We start from the raw sequence: 15,368 nt of genomic DNA on the forward strand, positions 1-15,368 counted from the left end.
TGTAACAGACACACATGAAGATACTTACTATAGCATTTTTGTGGCTGCAGGAAGTGGAATATCTAACACCAGCGAGCAGATATGTCAAGTATGGTAGACAGATGCACACCACGGAGTGTGCTAGCCAGTGGTCAGAAAAGATCAGATGCATGGATGAGACATATGCAGTATTTACATGAAGGGCCAATGTACACTTTGTAAGGGCACATACATATACACACATTACAATGTATTAAACAAAGAACAGTCACTCTTGGAGGGATATGGGAAACATATATGGGAATTAAGAAAAGTAAATAAAACAAGAGAAGGAGCTCACACTGACCAAAGATAAGGTGACTTTCTGCAGCTGAATTTACAAGAAGTTTCTAAGAATATGAAAAACAGAAATGATGAACTATTATTGCTCATATCCATAATTTCAGTGAAATTGGTTTCACTTTGAATAAACTATTACTAGTAAAACAGGTAAATTATCATAATAATGAAATGGACTGAAAAATAATTTACTCAGAAGGATTGTAAGGCAAAATAAATTGTGGCTAAAGAAAACTTTCACTCAGTAGCTTTTGACCAGTTAACTACAGGCTAAGCAACTAAGTGCCAGGCACTACAAAGTGATGAAATAAAGCATGGTGCCAAAGCTTTCAGCACTCCTAACCCAGCTGAAGAGCTAACCTGGAGCACAGTAACTAATACAAGCGGCAATCCCTAGCTGGCAACTTATCTCTATGCTCATGGCTAGGCAGTCCTTTCTGCCTTGTTCCCCTTTCTATCCCCAACCCTTAGCTTAATTAATCCCTATCCTAAAGTACTAGACTGTGAGTACCTCTGCAGTCTCAGAACACAGGACCTGGCAACCACCAGGGGTGAGATCTCTGGGTAAACAAATAGCCAAGCAGAATTATCTGGTTGGGTATTAAGGTTATATAGTTGAGCAGTTAGAAATAAAGCTAGAAAGGTATATCAAGAACTTGGAATGCTAAACCAAAGACTTTAGATTATCTAGTTATTTAGAATAACACTACAGAAACTGTCTTAAGAGGGAATTAACATCCACAGAATGCCCATGAAGTGGTGTGGACTGGGCCAAGCACGTTATCGGTGTTATTTTCTTCAATCACAACAACCCCGAGTAGATGGTGTTATTTCCTTGGATTAAAAAAAAAAACCTACACATGTAAATGTGCAACATGGTGATTTTAGATAATAATACTGTATTGTATGTTTGCAAGTTGCTAAGAGAGTAGATCTTAAAATTCTCATCACAAGAAAAAAATTTTAACTATGCATGGTGATGAATGTTAATCATTCATTAACTATACTTACTGTGGTGATCACTTCACAATCAATACAAATATTGAATCATTACACTGTACACCTGATACTAATAAACTAGTATGTTTTATATGTCAATTACATCTCAACATAAAAAAAGTGAAATATTTTTAAGGCACGGATCGGGAATTAACTTGGTCATGATTAAGTTACATATATATATTTTTTTAAAGATTTTATTTATTTACTTAGAGAGAAAGAGAGTGAGCAAGAGAGAGAGAAAGCACATGAGCCACAGGAGGGGCAGAGAAGCAAACTCCCCGTTGAGCAGGGAGCCAGATGCTGGACTCTATCCCAGGACTCTGGGATCATGACCTAAGTGGAAGGTAGACACTTAACCGCCCGAGTTACTTATATTTGAAGGCTTGTTTCTATTCCAGATATGCAATTCCAAATCCCAACTTCTTGTATGCTTTGTTTTTGTTCCTTTTTTTTGCTCCACATCTTGTCCACTCTACCTCAGGCATGCTTCATAATCACTCCCTCAACCAGTCTTACACTACCATCTTTCTCTCCATTTCCAAGCCCAGACACTATCATCAAGCCTCCCTTTAAGAAAGCTGTCTTAGGGGGCGCCTGGGTGGCTCAGTGGGTTAAGCCACTGCCTTCGGTTCAGGTCATGATCTCAGGGTCCTGGGACCGAGCCCCGCATCAGGCTCTCTGCTTAGCAGGGAGCTTGCTTCCTGCTCTCTCTCTCCCTGCCTCTCTGCCTGCTTGTGATCTCTCTCTGTAAAATAAGTAAATAAAATCTTTTTAAAAAAAGAAAGCTATCTTGGGTTTTAAGAAGGGAGAGAGGAGATGCTCTCAGTAGAGTAACTACAGAGGGGAAAGGCTAGGGACACAGGGACAGAGATGAGAACAGTTACCATCAACATTAACAATGGTTAACATTTAACTGTTACTATGTAACAGGCACTGTTTCAAATGCTTTAGCCACACTGTCTCATTTAATCACTAATTCAACCAATATTTTGTTGATCATCTCTAATAAATGGCAAGCATATTCTAGGTTATTTGTTACGTCAATAAACAAAACAAATACTCCTGTCCCTGTGGGGCTTTCCTTATACTAGAGGAAACTGACAAAACACAAACTACATAAGAAACATGTAAATAATATGGGATGTAGGAAGTAACAACTGCAATAGAGAAAAGAAAAACTAGATCAGGGTTGGGGAGACTGGGAGAGGCACAGGTGATTAAACCACTGAGGCGGTATGTATTAAGAGGAGGTGTGAAAGTCAGTCATGAGGATATCTGGAAGAAACGTGTTCAAAGAGAAGGGCAATGCCAAGGCCCTCAAAATGAAGTGTTCCTGGTGTGTTCCCAGAACAGCAATTAGACTCCTGGGTCTATGGGTGTAGTGGGTGCAGAGAGGTAGGAGATGAGAGCAAAGAGGGAAGGGAGGCCAGAGCACAGAAGGCCTTATTCTTGTAATAGCCCTGTGAGGTCAAGCTGGGGCAAAAAAGAAATTAAGTAACTTGTCCAAGGTCACACAATAAAATGCTAAATCGGATTATAAAACCAAAGAGTTACTATTACAGTGATTTGGAAACATGAACCCAATGTCTTTGACACACTTCCCATTACAAGGTTAAAGTATATGTCCCCTCTGTTGAATCTGGGTGGTTGTGACAGATTTAACCAAGAAAAAATGACAAAAGTAATACTATGTGCCCTCTGAGGCTAGGTCATAAAAGACAGGCAACTTCTTTCTCTTCTGAAATGCTGAACAACCTGGGAATTCTCATCATACTGCCGCCTCCATGATGGAGTAGCCCTGGCAGACACTCTTGTCAAGTCCCGGCTGAGCCCAGCCTTCCACCAACGTGCCAGATATGTGAGTGAAGAAGCAATCTGGGATGTAGATCTCCCAGCCCAGCTGTTCAAATCCCACTGGTCTTTTGAGATCCTCAGAACTCAAATCCCACATAGAAAAACAGAGATAAGCCATCCCTGTCTGTCGGGAGCCAGTACAGGAGGCCTACTCTAAGAGCTGTAAGGGACTGAATATGATTGGCTGTTCATTTAGGTCCACTCTCGCGGGAGGTGCATGAGCACTGCATTTTGATTGGTTAACACTGCCTGTATAAAAACGCATGCGCCGAGGGTAAAGGGGGAGAAAAGAAAAAAGCGATTAAAGAAGAAGGTTCACCGCTACGTGAGTCTCCGAGTAGTTCTTGCGGGCCAAGAGCGACAAGTGGTGCCGAAACCCGGGAACTCGTGCAGAAGAGACGCGCGGAGTTAGGCAACGATCAGGTAAAGAGTGCACCTATTTCTGTCTAGTGACAGGGAAAGTTCCTCAAGTCGAGGACGAGCGTAGAAAGCTTTCCGGGATGGGAAACGAGATGGCTGCAAAGTTCCTAGGATAAGGACGAGAGTAAAGCTTTCCGGTATGGGAAACGAGATGGCCACATATAAAATGCTGGGGCCGCTTTCTGATTTCCTTAAAGCAATTGTACTCCTTTAAAAAATAAAACAGCTTGTTTGTTTTTGAGAGAAGTGGGACAAACGGCTCCCTGGTTTTTGGAGGAAGGGATATTAAACATCCCTCAGTGGGAGCATTTAGGAGAAGACCTTAGACGCGATCCGTGCACTACGCCGGGAACCCTGGCCGTTTGGTCTTTAGTGAAAGTTTGTTTGCAATCCCCGCGAGAGCCCATACGCCAGGTGGTGCAACTGGAAGGGGAGATCTTAGAACAAGTGAAAGAGGAATTTTGTAAAGGCTCCTTGAAGGACACTAGCTCTGAGAGTGAAAGCTCTAATGGACACTCAGACAGTGAGGGATCTAGCTCGAGTGATGATGAAAGGAGCAGAGGAGGGAAATCTCCCAAAAGCCAAAAGGTGAGCAAGATGCAAAAGGAGCTTACAAAAAAGGAGGAAAAGCTAAAGAAGGCTATGGCGCAGCTCAAAATGCAGGGGGAAGTTATGGCACAGCTGAAATTAAAAGTGAAAGAAGGAGCTATGGTGCAGTTACAAACAAAGACGGAAGTGGTAGATAACTTAGATCCTATGCCCACGCGCCCAGCCCCAACAGCGCCACCTTACGAGGGGCCTCCTCCGTATAAACCTTGCTGCACCAAGGCCTGCTATTGTGCGAGCTGCACCGCACGAGTGGCTGCCATAGTAGCCTCTCAGGAGTTTGGGTGGGAACAGGATTCTCATTCAGTCCTAAAATCCCCACTTACTCTACTCCACCTTTTTTGGCTATAATTATACCTACCAAGACCTGGCGCAAGGCGCGTCAGCTCACCTTCTAGATAGGTGGCTGCTCTGCAACGCTGCACAGGCATGTACAGGCTTGGAAAGCCTTCACTTTATTAATGGGTCTACATGGCGTAACTGTACGTACAACTATCACGTAGGCTCTCGATTTGAAACAAATGTTACTTGCAATTGCACCTCAGCTAAGCACATAAGTTACTCACCAACGCCCGTCTGTGTTAGAGCTCCCTTTCTCTTCATAGTTTTTAATGCTTCTACTATTAACAAGTCATCTAGTCTCTCTTGTGAGTCCCAGAATTGTCTGCTATCAGAATGTTGGAACGCCACGGTGGGAGACTCGGCAGTAATAGCCAAGATACCGACGTATATCCTGATGCCAGTACAGGTGAGCCCCGACAACCTGCCGGTGCTGCTTCGACATAAACGAGACTTTGGAATAACAGCAGCCATTATTGCAGCTATCGCAGCATCCGCCGCCGCTGCTACTGCTGCTGCAGTAGCGTTGACAACGTCAGTACAGACAGCAGCTGCGCTCAACAACGTCACAGGAATGGTCGCTGAAGCATTGGCTACGCAAGAACAAATTAACGGACAAAATTTGCATGCTGGGATCCTTATTGTAAATCAAAGGGTTGATCTTGTACAGGAACAACTTGATATCCTAGAGTCAATTGTGTCGATAGGATGCATACATAATATGGCCGGACTTTGTATCACCCCTTTAGCTCATAACAACCTATCCTTAGCAGCTAACCTCTCTAGACAGTTAGGAAATATGCTTAATGGTACCTGGAACCGTCAATTTCAAAATTTAACTAGGCAATTACGAGCTCAAATTATATCCATAAATTCTACCAAAGTAACTATTGCACCTGTTAGTGAGTGGAAAAAAATGTGACAGCAATCTGTTTCGTTCCTCAAACAGTGGGCCGGACTTGGTGCCATGGCTGTTCTCTTAATCACAGCTAACATACTAATGTTACGTTGGGTGTGTGGCTGTGTCCGTCGCAATCAACGACAATAACACCTCATGGTTCAAGCCATGATGGCTCTTGAGGCTGGTACCTCCCCCCAGATATGGCTAAGCATGCTAGATCAGTAGTCAAAGACGGGTAAGACTGATCCCACACCATAGCAACCTAAGACAGGGGCTCTTCGACCAGGGAGAGTACCCGATGACAGGTAAGCATGTGTGCTGAGGATTGGCAACCTAAGACAGGCACGATCTCAGCCATTATAAATAAATAAAAAAGGGGGAGATGTCGGGAGCCAGTACAGGAGGCCTACTCTAAGAGCTGTAAGGGACTGAATATGATTGGCTGTTCATTTAGGTCCACTCTCGCGGGAGGTACATGAGCACTGCATTTTGATTGGTTAACACTGCCTGTATAAAAACGCATGCGCCGAGGGTAAAGGGGGAGAAAAGAAAAAAGTGATTAAAGAAGAAGGTTCACCGCTACGTGAGTCTCCGAGTCGTTCTTGCGGGCCGAGAGCGACACCTGTCTGAATTCCTTATACACAACCTGTGAGGGTAATAAAATGGCCATTGTTTTACACTACTAAGTTGTAGAGTTCCACAGTTGTTCCACAGCCCTACTAAGAACCACTATACAATAAGCAGGAAATAAATATAAAGAACCTGCACTGGGGCGGCTTGGTGGCTCAGCATCCTTCAGCTCAGGTCATGATCTCAGGGTCCTAGGATCTAGCCTTGTTTCGAGCTCCCTGCTCAGAGGGGAATTTGCTTGTCCGTCTGCCCCTACCCCCTTGTTCATGCTCTTCCTCTCTCAAATAAACATATAAAATCTTAAAACAAAACACCTGAACTAAGTTAACATAAATGAACACAAAAAACAAAAAACCTGGAATACGTTACCATGGTATGTGGAAGGTTCTTTATCATTAAATATCTGTAACGTCTAGATGTCAACCTTCTTTTGAGAGAAGAAAACAAACTCCTTTAGTCCATTCCACTAATAGAGCTAATTCATGCCTATGGGTACCAAGGAGAGCCTAGGAATAGGCAAGGGCTAGCAAGGGAGCGAAGAAAAGGAAAGACAGTACATGAACAGAATGCAATCAAAAACACCTCAAATGCCTTCAACAACAAAAGTTGATTGCCCTGGTTTAAATTATTCTTCTGGATAAGGATTGGCAATTCTCAGAAGGCTGAGTTAGGGAATGGTTCTAAGTGGACTCCTCTCCAGGATTCTCAAGCTAGAATCTGCTATTGTAGTCAATGAAGTCATAAAGGTACCTACTGCATAAAGAATTGGGTTATCTAAAATTCTAGAATAAAACTTTAGGTTCAGTTTATTCAAATTTTATATTAAATTCTACCAATATACATTTTCATGTGAAATGTCCATAATACAAACTCCCCAATAGTGAATGAACATCCACCCAAATGCAAATGCCTAACTATTAGCAACAAATACAACCAAAACACCTCCTGCTCTGTTCAAATTTCAACTCTGAGCACCAAGATTCCATGTAACCCACTTACAAAATGCCTTACCTAGTCCACATAAGACTAACCATGGCTGAACAACTCAGGTGGCTAGAATGCAGTGCTGAAAAACTCTACGTTGAAGACAAAGTGAGACTCAAAAAAAAAAAAAAAAAAAATTAATCCTTGCTCACAGTGCAAGGATTATTGTACAAGCAGGTATATAGGGATCAGCACAAACTCCTTATTACTACTTGCAGACCAACTCCAAGCACATTCTTTAAATTCTTGTGTAAAATAACACTAAAGCTGGGATAGTCACAGGGAAGAGATCTGTTCTCTCCTTTAGGTTTAATTTGATAGTTTAAAGTAGAGGGGAGATGGGGTATCTGGCTGGCTCAGCCAGTAGAGCATTCAACCCTTAATCCCAGGGCTGTATGTGAGTTCAAGCCCCATGTTGGGAGTAGAGTTAACTTTAAAACAAAAGAAAGAAAGAAAACAAAAGTACTGGAGTGTCTGACTCCTGATTTGGGCTCGGGTCCTGATCTCAGGGTCGTGGGATGGAGCTTGGAATCAAGTTCCACTCTCAGCACGGTGTCTGCTTGTCCCTCACCCTCTGCTCCTCCCCCCACCCTTGCACACACACTCTATCTCAAATAAATAAAATCTTTAAAAAAATATTTAGAAATACATAAAAATAAAATGGAAGTGGGACAATAGTTTTTCCTTTTCCTCCTTCCCCCAGCCCCCTTCACATGGCATCAGCCCCCCTCCACACTGAGACAAGGTGTGTCTGCTTTAGTCCTCCCTATGGTGATCAGAAAGGGCTGGAATCCCTGGCTTAGTTCCAGGTTGAAAAGAAATTCCAGGGATAAAATTCTGGCTATATCTTACTTAGAATCCAGAACAACCTTCTTTGAAATTAAATAACAGGTACCACTAACTGATATTAAACTGTATATAAATCTCTTACAAGTAATTACAATGTAAATAATCATGTACTATATAAATAATCAAAGTGACCTATAGTCTGCTCATTGCCAATTTCCACTTTCACCTAATTTACATACAGAACAAACAAAATAACCCTCAAATTTAAGTCTCTAAGATGTTTTCTCAAAACACTTTGATGTAAAAAAATATTTATTCTCAGAAATCAACTTTTGGGACACTTGGATGGCTCAGTCGGTTAAGCGTCTGCCCTCAGCTCAGGTCCCAGGTTCCAGGATCAAGTCCCACGTCAGGCTCCTTGCTCAGCAAGGAGTATGCTTTTCCCTCTGTCTGCCACTCCTTCTGCTTGTGTGCTCATGCTCCCCCCACCCACTCTGGCAAATACATAAATAAAATCTTAAAAAAAGAGAGAGATCAACTTTTTTAAAAAGGCCCAGACAGCTTTAGTCAATAGATAGTTGCGCTTGGAAGTTAAAAGGCAGATTAAATGAAATCATACTATATATTTTATTTTATTTATTTATTTTAAAAGATTTTATTTATTTATTTGACAGAGAGAGATCACAAGTAGGCAGAGAGGCAGGCAGAGAGAGAGGAGGAAGCAGGCTCCCCGCTGAGCAGAGAGCCCGATGTGGGACTCGATCCCAGGACTCTGAGATCATGACCTGAGCCGAAGGCAGCGGTTTAATCCACTGAGCCACCCAGGAACCCCGAAATCATACTATATATTTTATTTATTTATTTATTTATTTTAAAGATTTTATTTATTTATTTGTGAGAGAGAGAGAGTGAGAGAGAGCACAGGCAGGCAGAGTGGCAGCAGAGTCAGAGGGAGAAGCAGGCTCCCTGCGGAGCAAGGAGCCCGATATGGGACTCGATCCCAGGACGCTGGAATCATGACCTGAGCCGAAGGCAGCTGCTTAACCAACTGAGCCACCCAGGCATCCCCATACTATATATTTTAAATGAAATACTATATACTTAGTACTGTTGCCTGATGTACAGTATGTGATCAACAAACTAACTATTTTTATACTCGATAACCACACTTTCTTACAAAGAACCAACTTGAAAAACTCATGGAACTTGGGCACCTGGGTGGCTCAGTTGGTTAAGCGACTGCCTTCAGCTCAGGTCATGATCCCAGGGTCCTAGGATCCAGCCCCGCATCGGGTTCCCTGCTAAGTGGAGATCCTGCTTCTCCCTCTCCCTCTGCTGCTCTGCCTGCTTGTGCTCTCTTGCTCTCTGTCAAATAAATACATAAAATCTTAAAAAAAAATTAAGAAAGAAAGAAAAGAAATGCTAACTGTAGAATCAGAGTGTGGGAGTGGCCCCAACAAGCAGAGCTTTAACAAGGCCACCAGGTGATACTGGTGCTTGCTCCAGTTTGAGAGTTTATTAGACTAGTTTCAGAGTTCAGGGTGTTTTTTTCTACAGGGACTGAGGAGTCCTAAAGAGCAGGTGCAATATGGTTCCTAGGTATATCCTCTAAGGCACCCAGCACAGTATCATACACAAAGTAGGCACTCAAACTGGAACAGGTTAATAACAGTGTCATATAACCTATAGCTGACTAAACAAGAACACTAAAGAGACAAACTCTGATGGCTTGTCTGCATTAATAATAAGTAAGTACATGCTGCACACGCACAAGGAACCGTTAAATAATTGGCGAAGCCCTGGGGCCTCTGGTACTTTGGCAAATAATCCAGGCTTACAAAGTGCGATTTTTTTTTTTTAAGATTCTATTTATTTATTTGACAGACCAAGATCACAAGTAGGCAGAGAGGCAGGCGAGGGGGGCGGTGCACGCCGGAAGGCAGGCTCCCTGCTGAGCAGAGAGCCCAATGCAGGGCTTGATCCCAGGACCCTGGGATCATGACCTGAGCTGAAGGCAGAGGCTTTCACCCACTGAACCACCCAGGTGCCCCCAAAGGGTGATATGTTTTAAAATTTAGATGAAAACTACATTTCTAATTTTACCAGTGTCCAAACAGAATTTGACCCTGGCTCTATAAAAGTCAACTGCAGAACATAAACTAAAACATAAACTTTTCTGTTGCCTTCAAAATGTATCTAATTTCACGTTAGTTAACTGTAAGATAAGGACCCAAGAGATTCCAGTGTGAACAAAGTGTTAAAAAAGTATGTAACTGGGGCACCTGGGTGACCTTAGGTCATGATCCCAGGGTCCTGGGATCTGAGCCCCTTGTCTGGCTCCCTACTCAGCAGGACCCTGCTTCTCCCTCTCCCTCTGCCTCTGTCCCTGCTTGCGCGTTCTCTCTCTCTCACATGCACCTGTGCGTATTCTCTCTCTCAAATAAATAAAATCTTTTATAAAAATTAAAAAATAAAAAAGTAACTGAACAACTGAAGAAATTTGAAGGCTGACTGGATATTTGATATGAAGAAATTATGGTAAAGGGATTATAATTACAATTTTTATAAAAACAGAAGTTTTATCTCTTCTAAAAGCTTTAGAGATGAAGTGATATGATGTACTGAATTTGTTTCTTGGGGAGAAACCAAATGAAATAAGACTGGCCACTGAGCTGTTGAGTGCATGGACAGCTAACTATATACCAGGGTTTTTCAACCCTGGCACTATTGACATTTTTGGCCAGATATTTGTTGTTGTTGTTGTTAGAGGAGGAAGGGGTCCTGTCCTGCATATTATAAAATGTTTAGCAGCATTCCTAGTCAGTAAACTCTCTTCAGTAGCAACAATCAAAAATGTCTCTAGAGGGGCCCCTGGGTGGCTCAGTGGGTTAAAGCCTCTGCCTTCAGTTCAAGTAATGATCTTGGGGTCCTGGGATCGAGCCCAGCATCAGGCTCTCTGCTCAGCAGGGAGCTTGCTTCCTCCTCTCTCTCTGCCTGCCTCTCTGCCTACTTGTGATCTCTGTCTGTCAAATAAATAAATAAAATCTTAAAAAAAAAAAAGTCTCTAGACACCATCAAAAGTCCACTGGGGGGGCAAAATCGTTCCTGGTTGAAAATCACTGATAAAAACTCACTAAATTCTGGGGTGGCTTGGTGGCTCAGTGTGTTAAAGCCTCTGCCTTCGGCTCAGGTCATGATCTTAGGGTCCTGGGATGGAGCTCCACATCGGGCTCTCTGCTCAGCAGAGAGCAGACTTAAAAACTCTTAAGTCTTATTTTTATTATACACTGTGTTTGGGTACAACTACATCTCTCTAGTTGAGTAATTAGTACATAACTTTTATTTTTATTTTTTGAGAGAGATTTTTAAATTAGAAAAAAATTTTTTTAAGATTTTATTTATTTGACAGAGAGAGATGACTGACAAGCAGGCAGAGAGGCAGGCAGAGAGAGGGGAGGAAGCAGGCTCCCTGCTGAGCCTAGAGACCTGATTTTGAGTTTTAAAATGATTTGATAGCAGTGTTATCTCTTATTTAAAAGGATTTTATTTCATTTATTTATTTGAGAGAGAGCGCAGACGTGGGGTTAAAGAGCAGAGGGGGAGGGGAAAGAATCTCAAGCAGACTCCCCACTGAGTGCAGAGCCCAACACAAGGCTTGATCTCATGACCCTGAGATCATGACCTGGGCCAAAATCAAGAGTCAGACACTGAACAGAAATCAAGAATCGGCCACTCACCCAGGCACCCCAAACAGTATTATCTTTTATATACCCAAAAGCTTAAAGTGTATATTCACATCTGTAAATCAAACAAAAGAAAACAGAGTAGTGTACTGAGATGAAGACGATATTCTTCTTGCACATCACCTGCCCCTTATGACTCTTTATTTTTTTAAAAGACTTTGTTTATTTATTTGACAGAGATCACAAGACAGAGGCAGGCGGGGGAGGGGGTGGGAAGCAGGCCCCTCCACCCCACCCCACCCCCGAGCAGAGAGCCCCATTTGGGGCTCAATCCCAGGACCCTGGGATCATGACCTGAGCCGAAAGCAGAGGCTTAACCCACTGAGCCCCCCAGGCGCCCCATGACTCTTGATCTGTAAGCAACATTCCTATCAGTTATACCTAATTATTCAAAATTTAGATAGGAGTCCCAGGAGGGGTGTCTGAGTGGTCCAATCAGTTAAGTGTCTGACTCTTGATCTCATAGTTGTGAGTTCAAGTCTGACAGTGGGAGGCCTAGCATGGATCTACCCAAAAAAATTGATAAATAAGTAAGATTCCCAGGATAAATGGAAAGACAAAGAGCTTCTAATCATAACAGCCAAAACGTCCATCAATGGTGGATGGATTAAAAGTTGTTCTACGTTAACTGGATAACTTACGGAAGTGCTGAATCACTATATTGTACACCTGAAACTAATACAACACTTTATGGTAACTGGAAATGAAACCTAAAACTTTTATTTATTTATTTACTCATTTATTTATTAAGGATTTTATTTATTTATTTGACAGAAAGAGAGACCACAAGTAGGCAGAGAGGCAGGCAGAGAGAGCGAGCGATGTGGGGCTCAATTCCAGGACCCTGAGATCATGACCTGAGCTGAAGGCAGAGGCTTTAACCCACTGACCCACCCAGGCGAACTTCTATTTTTAAAAAACTGTATATACAAACAATGAACTACTACTCAGCAATAAAAAGGAATGAACTACTAATACAAACACACAAACATGAATATAGATTCCATTTATGTAACATTCTAGAAGAGATAAAACTCCAGAGACACATAAAAAATCAGAGGTTGTGAAGAGCTGGGGGAATAGAGAAGGGACTGTGAAGGGCGACAAGGTAAGCACCTTTCTGGGCAATGAAAATGTTCTATATCTTGATTACAATGGTGGTTACATATCTGTACATTTGTCACAACTCATCAAGCCTTACACTTAAGAAGAGTTCTATCTCAACAGACCTGACTTTAACAGTAGAGCTGCTCCAAAAACTGAGAGCTTCCATTCATTCTCATATCCTTACCAACTGGTGGGAAGTCTAATACTTAGTAGTTCAATAATGGCAGGTAAATAACATGGCAAATGCCAGACTGTAACACTGACACAAGGGCACCACACTGTCAAAGACACACAACTACTCCCAGAACATTCTAATACAAACTTAAAAATGAAACAGGGCATGGTGAATTAAGGCAATGATGTGCTACAAATCCCTGACTGTAACACTATAAAAAATTCAATTAAATACATTCCACAAGAATAAAGGCACACTCCATATCCTATACTTCTTTCTGTGAGAAAGAGAGAGCGGGCGCGCAGACATGAGCGAGGGAGAACACAGTGGGGTGGGGAGGGCAGAGGAAGAGGGAGAAGCAGGCTGCCCACCTAGCAGGGAGCCCAACGTGGGGCTTGATCCCAGGACCCTGGCATCAGGAACTGGGCAAAAGGCAGGCATTTAACTGACTGAGCCAGTAGGGCACCCACCCTACTTTTTTTTTTTTTTAAAGATTTTATTTATTTATTTGACAGACATCACAAGTAGACAGAGAGGCAGGCAGAGAGAGAGGAAGGGAAGCAGGCTCCCTGATGAGCAGGGAGCCCGATGTGGGGCTCGATCCCAGGACCCCAGGATCATGATCTGAGCTGAAGGCAGAGGCTTTAACCCACTGAGCCACCCAGACGCCCCCTATGTTGTTTTTAAAGAATAAAGTTTAGTTGTTTCTAACAACACACTGTAATTCACCAGAGATCAAAGTAAAAAGACTCATTTAGTGTAAATCCTTCATTATCACAAATCTGTTTTTGGTTTCAGTTCATTTAGAAAGTATGGAGTGCCTGCTCTTGAGTCAATGTAAGATTTCGCTTTTCTGGGTGAAAGTCAATGATCGAAGCTAATCAACTCACTTTTTTGCTTACTCCACTCTGCAGAGCAGTCAAGGAATAGGAAAATGGTTAAGTCAGAAATGGGTTCTTCCAAGAGTCTATTAGAAAATGAATTCCCTATGGGCCAGGGTGGCTCAGTCCGTTGAGCATCTGTCTTTGGATGTCTTCATTGGGGAAATGTCTGTTCATGTCGTCTGCCCAATTCTTGATTGGATTTTTTGGTTTTTGGGTGTTGAGTTTGATAAGTTCTGTATAGATTTTGTGTTGCTTCTTTATACATGTTTAGTTAATTTGAGCCTTTGTGTTTTGCTCCCACTTGGGATTCTCAAGAGGTGGGAGAATGTTATACTCCTGTCAGTTTCTATTTCAGACCTATCCCTGATAACATGCAGTAACTAGAAGCATTAACTAAATTAAACATATGGGTGAATTTGACTGAAATTTATGTTGATATCTTCATTGTTTTTAAATTACAGATGCAGAAATCTTGGTATTATATACAATCAAAAGGGTTTTCACAGTAATAATAAACCAAATAACTAAAAACTAATATTTGAATGAGTGAAGAGGGGCAATAAAACTTAGCCCAAGTAATATACTATGAAGCTCGAAGAACTGCTTTATCTCTTGTAAGGTTCTCTAAAAGAAACATATACCCTTAATACCAATGCCTCCTCATCTATACATGTATTCCAGTAACTAGTCAACAGAATAAGATCTTAAAAAAAAAAAAAAAAAAAGACAAAATAGTGGGCTCTGTGTCTAGCAGAAAAGTTTAGGAGACAAACACAAAAAGATTATTTTAATTATAAAAGACAAAAAGAGGTCATGATCCCAGGGTTGTAAGATAGAGTCCCACATCAGGCTTCCTGCTCCACAGGGAGTCTGCTTACCCCGTTGATTCTGCCTCTCTCTTTCTCATGAAAAAATAAATAAATATGGGTTGAAAAAAGAAAATGAATAAATTCACTGACTCACCTAGTCTATGATTTTTTTTTTAGATTTTATCTATTTATTTGACAGACAGAGATCACAAGTAGGCAGAGAGGCAGACAGAGGGGGAGGGGAAGCAGGCTCCCCGCTGAGCAGAGCCCGATGCGGGGCTCGATCCCAGGACCCTGAGATCATGACGTGAGCCAAAGACAGAGGCTTAACCCACTGAGCCACCCAGGCGCCCTAGCCTATGACTTTGTATTGTTCACTCTTTGTGGAACCTTCTAACCCATCTCAGGTGAAGGAACACATGCCACTGGACTACTCACTTACCCGGCTAACGAGCGTCAAATACTCTACATCAACACACTACAGGAATGCTTTAGACCAACGTTTACAGGAACAGATTAAATCCCCGGAGAGTTATCCAGCAAACAAGTGGCATTTTGAAGATTAAAATGAAGGCACTTGATGCCAGGAGGCCACAAAGTCTTGGGACATTGTTGGAAGCGTGGAAACAGGCAGGGCAAGAAAGCTTTTCCTAAGGGACCGCGTTTTCTTGCCAGGAACCGGCTCCTAGCACGGATCACGACCGGCCCGTGAGGGGTCTTCAGGAGCTATGGGCGGGATGTTTGGCAGCAGACGTCCCCCAGCGACACTGACTGAAGAGCTGGAGCCGGGGCGAGAAGAGCTCAGAA

The 15,368-nt window shown here is 42.4% G+C and overlaps 1 protein-coding gene and 1 long non-coding RNA gene across 12 annotated transcripts in view; both read right to left on the reverse strand.

Annotated features, from left to right (window-relative positions):
* Nucleotides 1–15,368, reverse strand: part of MARK3 (microtubule affinity regulating kinase 3) — a 120,011-nt gene that overhangs the window by 103,152 nt on the left and 1,491 nt on the right. The gene's annotated exons all lie outside the window — the stretch shown is intronic.
* LOC309868061 lies at nt 1,744–8,382 on the reverse strand. Its single transcript, XR_014313484.1, has 2 exons — nt 6,063–8,382; nt 1,744–3,294 (listed from the first exon to the last, which is right to left on the reverse strand). It is a non-coding gene; the product is annotated as an uncharacterized lncRNA (long non-coding RNA).

The sequence above is a fragment of the Mustela nivalis genome, assembly GCF_964662115.1.
Source record: "Mustela nivalis genome assembly, chromosome: 6".
NCBI classification, from domain to species: domain Eukaryota; kingdom Metazoa; phylum Chordata; class Mammalia; order Carnivora; family Mustelidae; genus Mustela; species Mustela nivalis.